The sequence below is a fragment of the Cynoglossus semilaevis genome, chromosome 8, assembly GCF_000523025.1.
Source record: "Cynoglossus semilaevis isolate Cse_v1.0 chromosome 8, Cse_v1.0, whole genome shotgun sequence".
In the NCBI taxonomy this organism is placed as follows: domain Eukaryota; kingdom Metazoa; phylum Chordata; class Actinopteri; order Pleuronectiformes; family Cynoglossidae; genus Cynoglossus; species Cynoglossus semilaevis.
The window spans coordinates 12,590,913-12,596,912 of NC_024314.1; the positions used below are offsets into that span (position 1 = coordinate 12,590,913).

A 6,000-nucleotide genomic window follows, 5' to 3' on the forward strand; every position below is an offset into this window, starting at 1 on the left:
GACGGAAAAAAATGCAGAGGAAAAAAAATGAAAATCAACAAATTATAGTTCAAAAAGACTTAAGGAGGTAGCTAAAAGCCATTGGTTAGCCATAGAATACTGCATGGCTCCAAAAGACAACAATAACATAGGGATAAAAAAGTCCAGTTACAAACTCTAAAACAATGCGGTCTCTATCGGACCATACTCATTTCTCACAACATTAACACTGACTTTCCTAAATTGCCCAGAGTCTAAACTCCAATCACACGTGTGGACCGAGCTTCTGAAAACAACCGTCCTTAGTTCTCCACCTTTCTGCCATCACTGGAAAATTAAATATCTCTGAGCTTTATTCATTGGCTGTAAACTGATATCATCTGAGGTCAGTTTTTTTCTCTAGCCAGGCTTTTCCTGGTGCCATTGTTGTTGTTGTTTCTATATTTAGCAGCACAGAGATTGGGAGGACACACGTGCGACTCATGGACGGGGCAAACAGGGCTTCTGTGTTACCCTGCTACACTCACAACAGGCCAGTGTGCTGCTGCGTCTGCTGCTGCTGCGTCTGCACAGAGGTGCCTGTGTCCCACTGACACCATTACCATACGGGGCAGCGGGTCACCCACACGCACAGGGAACCACTGGGGAAGTCCTGACTGTGACTGATGCCAACGGACAGACTGGGAGTCCAGAAGAATGGAAGTGTGGGAGGTTAGAGTTATATTTGGAGTCCATCTGGTCTTGATGACCAGCTGTGTGGTACGTAGGACATACTGTTATTATTTAAGGGTACAGGAAGCTGACGATGACAGACCAGAGCTGTCTATGCATCCAGCTCAACCACTGGGAGTCAAGTTTATAGGCCGGCATACAGTAACATAGGTCAAGTTCCAGTGATGATGCTGGACTTAGAGTGTTCATCAGGACAACAAGAGTACTTTAAAGTATTTGTTTATAACTGTGTCTTCCATTTTAGTTGTATTTATGAATATTAATAAACTTTGTTAAAAGTGTGTTGAAACAATGAGTCTTTAAAGGACAGACCTATCTTCATCGTGTGTGTAAAATCTGCTGCTGAGAGCTGTTATGCTAAAGTACCAATAACAGTACCTCACAGGACTGTATTGGAAGCGAGATTGAAAGACCAGAACTTACCTTTTTCCTTGCAGTGCAGCAGCTCGGTGACCACAGGTCAGACTGGGGGTGGACTCGACATCTTCCAGGTCTGAGCACAACCCTGACGTTGTCTGGATGTAAAAACGCTCCTGAAATTAAACATATACAAATGAACCACTCCCTGCCATTGATATAGGTTGGTTTTTTTAGAACTACAGCAATGTGTAATATTTTCCAGAAACACAGAATGTTTTATTGTCTGATTTCTACATTAATACTTTCAGGTCAAGAAATTCTGGGGTATTATATTTAATATCCTCCCACCGTGTCCAGGTACAGACAATCATGCTAATAGCTACATGATTAATATGCTATATTTTCTGTCCAACGGGAGAGGTTTTCACGAGAAGCCACCAGGCCTTAAAATGTTACAGCCCAGTTTTTTTGTAGGAGCTTACAGTGATTTTCCAGCCGTGTCTGCAGTCTGAAAATGTTTCTCAGACTCTGGTGCACACCTCTGAAATCCTGGTGCAGCCATAAAAACGTCCCCTTATCTTTCCTGCACATGTAAATCACGATGTGTCTAATCCAACCACTATTAGCCAAACAAGTGGCAGGCTGTGGTGCAGCCGAAAAAGATGGGAAGTGATGAGGGTTGGGAGAGAGGGGGAGAGGGCAAGGAAAACAAGAGGGAGGTAAAATAACGTAAGCTAAGCAGAAAAAAGAAAATTGAATCAAAACAGAAAAATTAAGTGCACACTTTGCTTTTTTATATATATAAATACAGAGAAACAGCAGAGAAATCTGCTACGCTGGATGTTTTGCAGGAAAGGAGTCATTTTTTTAGAAGTTAAGCCTTTTTCACTTCTGGTTTGCAGAATGAGTTAAACGTCTTTACGTCTGGACTCAGTGTATGCACTGGCTCTGAGACAGCAGTCGTTCAGTTTAGTATTGATACCCAAAAGAAATGCTGACGCAGCAGGTTCACAGAGTGAATATCACAAAAACGATATTTCCTCCTTCATGTCTTGAAGGCTTTCTCTTCAAAAAGTAAACTAAAGGTTTTTTGTTTTACACATCGTCACACAGGTGGACTCTAACCCTCAACCTTCATGTTGGAACACACCCCTGATTAGCCATTAAAAAGAAAATTGTATTGAATTAACAAGCAGCTGAAAAATGAACTGTAATTGGTGCTGCCATTTTACTAGAATGACCTTTTATGAGGTCATAAATGTGACATTAAGTGAACAAATGGACTAGAAAATCAAGCACGCACCATTTACCAGTTACCACCATTTAAAGGCACCATTGTGTCCTCATGTAACCATGCACCACAGACTTCATAAAGTCACCGGTTCTAGTTCCTCACATTTGTCCACTAATGTTTCCTTTTACTGTTTTTCCATCTTTTTTTCCTGCATTCGTACCTCGTGTCTCCAGAGCCAAGTGTGGGGCAGGAAAGCCCTTGGCAGTGGAGCACATGCAGCATACAGTATGTGGACACACTGCCACAGAACACATGATAGCAATGGGTTCCTCCAAAAAGAGACTCTCCACTCCTAGTCCGAACCAGTGAAGCCTTAAACGCTTGTGTCTGAGATTTTCCTTACTGATTATAAAGTGGTATTTATTACCAAAACACAATGTGTGTAATTATTAGAGACCCACTTGTTTTTTCTAACTATTTGCTTTCATTTTTAACATTTTTGTATTTTTTTGTCATTTGTTCCTCTTTCATGTATTTGCAATTTTTTTTTTTGGCTTAATGAAACTAGGAATAATAGGAATATAAGCTTGCAGAAACAAATAAAGGTGATGTGAAGCATATGTCTGTTGTCCTAACACCACCTTTGTCTACACTCTCACTGCAAACAGGTCTGGCAGCCTTAACTTCATTCCTTCATTTTCCTCTTAAATAATCAGGTTCTGTCATTACGCTATGATGCAAAGATCGTAAACGCTCTAGATAAAATAACGATTTTTTTGCCCTGTTTCCTTCTTCTCCTCCCTGCTTTCACCGTCTCAAACTGGACTCCTTCCATCTCTGATTGTGCAGTGTTGAACTGACGCACTAGCTCTCCCTCCTCTCTGGCATGCACTTCAATGTCTGAGGTGGCTGGCCTGAGAGGCCTCAGGTTGTTGTAATGACGCTGTTTTCACTAAACTGCCCTTCTCCAGCAGACAGAGTCCGTATCAGGTTTCCTACATGCCGTTGACTCATCACAGCTACTCTTGCCGCTCAGCTTCTCTCCCGCCTGTTAACTGCTTCAACATCTGGAGATCCAGTGTCTGACGGACAAGAACATTGTACATCACCTCTGTACGTGCTTGTAAACTGGGATCGTAACTCATCAGGAGACAACGACACCAAAAATGAGAGAATCAATTGTAGTGTTATTTAAATGGAAAAAAGAATACATTAACGTAGTTGCGAAAAATGTTCCACTCGTGGGTTGAAAGCCATTGCAAGAGGCCCAAACAGTAGCACGTTTTGGGCCTCTGTTTGGCCCAGTAATAATGGACATAAGACTAATGTAACCCAAGTGATAAATGTGATCCAAATATAGTGGAAAAGAAAGAGCTACTGTGGTAAAAATACACTGCATTTGTCAGAACCTTTCATGTAGAAAGTTCTTGGTCCAACTGGACATAGTCCCCAATACCAGTTGGGTTGTGTCAAGAAGGACATCTGGTGTAAAACTCCAGACTTCAACACAATTCTTTTGGCATTTTCTGATCTTGACCTGACCCAAAAAGATTTGACAGATTATCATTTCACACCATATATGGGCCAAATAAAAACATCATATAACAACTATCACCTCAATACATATATATATATATATATATATATATGCTTCATGGTGTTCAAATGAAGTCTTGTACATCCTGTTGAACTGAACTTAAGTCAAATGTTTATGATTTTTGAGGAGAAGTTTGAAGAAGATGACACTCCCACTATCACGCCTTCATTTTTAGCTCCTGGTGTCAAAGGGCAAGACTGAAGCACCCAACAATAAATTGTGATCAAACCCCCAACAGGAGGCAGTAGGAGGCCGACTCATACTCTGTGGGAACCCACATGTAGTAATCTCTTCTAACTCAGGCAGAGCTGCTGCTCTCTGCTGCCAGCAACTGTCACAGTGGCTTAAACTCTTGGCTGAGGGATCCAACCATCGGGCCTGTGGACCAGCATCCTGCCGAGAACAAAGACTTTCAACTTGATCACAAAAATGCTCAAAAACCAAGCCTAGAGAGTTGCTGGTTTGAGCCCATGCTGTGGGGAAAAGTCATGTGTGACCGACGCTGACCTGGAGGGTCTTTAAACTGAATAAATGAAGGCTGACAAAAGACACATCTGTAATTTATCAGCATTCATTTTTCTACTGGGAGACACAATCAAGGATGAAGCCTTTGGATTGACTTAAATATGTTATTTTCACGAGTGGGCTTTCTCATCCTATTTTCAGACGACTGTCAATTTTTACCTCATTACACCAAAATATATGTGCATTAACCTTGTTCAGTCTCGACATCATCTTCTCAAAGAAACAATTTGTGCAAATAATGGGAAAGAAAAAGCACCAGTACAGATTCTGTGTCAGATTAACACAGAAGAGAAACTGTAACACTGCTTATTTTCTGTGCAGTATAAAAAGACTGTTGATACACACAACAACAACAGTTAATAACATAAAACAAACCCAAAAATCTTTCAAACTTTTGATGTGATTAATTGCATTGTACATATATTTATCTTTTTTATAGTGTTGAGCTGATTTCTGATTTTTTATTTTGTTTTTGTTCAATTGTTTTTGTTAAATTGTATCTATATGTATTTTATGGTGAATAAAACATGATATATATACTGTATATATAAATGAGAAATGAGGTAACAAAACAGTTTTTCCTCCAATCCAAGAAACATTTCTATTAACTCCTCTGGAATTCCAACCTTCACTCCACTAAAAAAAAACATCCCATGCCAAAGTCCAGTTGTGGCCCAGTTAGTTTGAAATAAAAACCTGCTCAAAAACAGCTAGACTGTGGGCCACAGCACAGTCCAGTGATGTCTCTTTAGGCCTATACTGCTGCACCTATAATAACAGCATCAGTGTATTCAGTTCAAGTTCACAGGTTGACTTCAACGAATCCTGATCCAAATCAAGCCGACTGATATCAGAGCCAGAACGGATCAAACGGAGGAGCCGCTACAAGGATTCAGCGCTAATGTTTTCAAGATCCCAGGGATGGATACAAAAATGCACCGCAGTCTCGCAAACTGTGATTTTTGGTCTGCATACAATACAAAACATACATACAAAACCTAGAAGCAACGCCCCATAAAGATGTGGCCCAGTTCCAGCCCAACCACTACGCACTGCATGAACAGAATGCGTCCTTCCTACGTGCTGCCTCCTCCATCAGACGTTGGTTACAGCTGTGGCAGGATAATCAAGAAAAGTCAAACCCGAGCAGGACCAGAACCTCCGTCCCAGACATAAGCAAAGTGAAATGTTGAGTTTATGCTGGCATATAAGCCAGCACTGGCTGAATAAATAAAGTTCATCGTCATCATCATCATCATCATCATCATCACCACCACCAACCTGGCCTGTCTGATTCATGCCCATGTCTACTGGGCCAGATTGACAGTCAATACAAGAATCAGAGTGAAACAGAGAAGGCTCTCGCTCAGAGCTGTTATTATGATATTAAAAACTTATTGCGTGGAGTAATGGTGATAGAAAAAACAACACCAGCCACGTTTATGTTGGTCCTCCATAAGCCCTGCTTTCACTCTGTTATTCTTTTGGCTTCCCAAACGTGGTTTTGGGGAAAAATGCCGACTGGATTCAAAGGCAGCTGGTGTTTTATTCCTGCTTCTTCATTCAGATCCCC

At 41.0% G+C, this 6,000-nt stretch overlaps 1 protein-coding gene across 7 annotated transcripts in view; it reads right to left on the reverse strand.

Annotated features, from left to right (window-relative positions):
- Positions 1-6,000, reverse strand: part of LOC112486239 (bone morphogenetic protein 4) — a 147,202-nt gene that overhangs the window by 108,431 nt on the left and 32,771 nt on the right. For all 7 annotated transcript variants that reach the window (XM_025057926.1, XM_025057923.1, XM_025057922.1 and 4 more), the window contains one exon: positions 1,135-1,244. The gene's annotated coding sequence lies outside the window, so the exon portion shown is untranslated. The remainder of the gene's footprint in view (positions 1-1,134; positions 1,245-6,000) is intronic.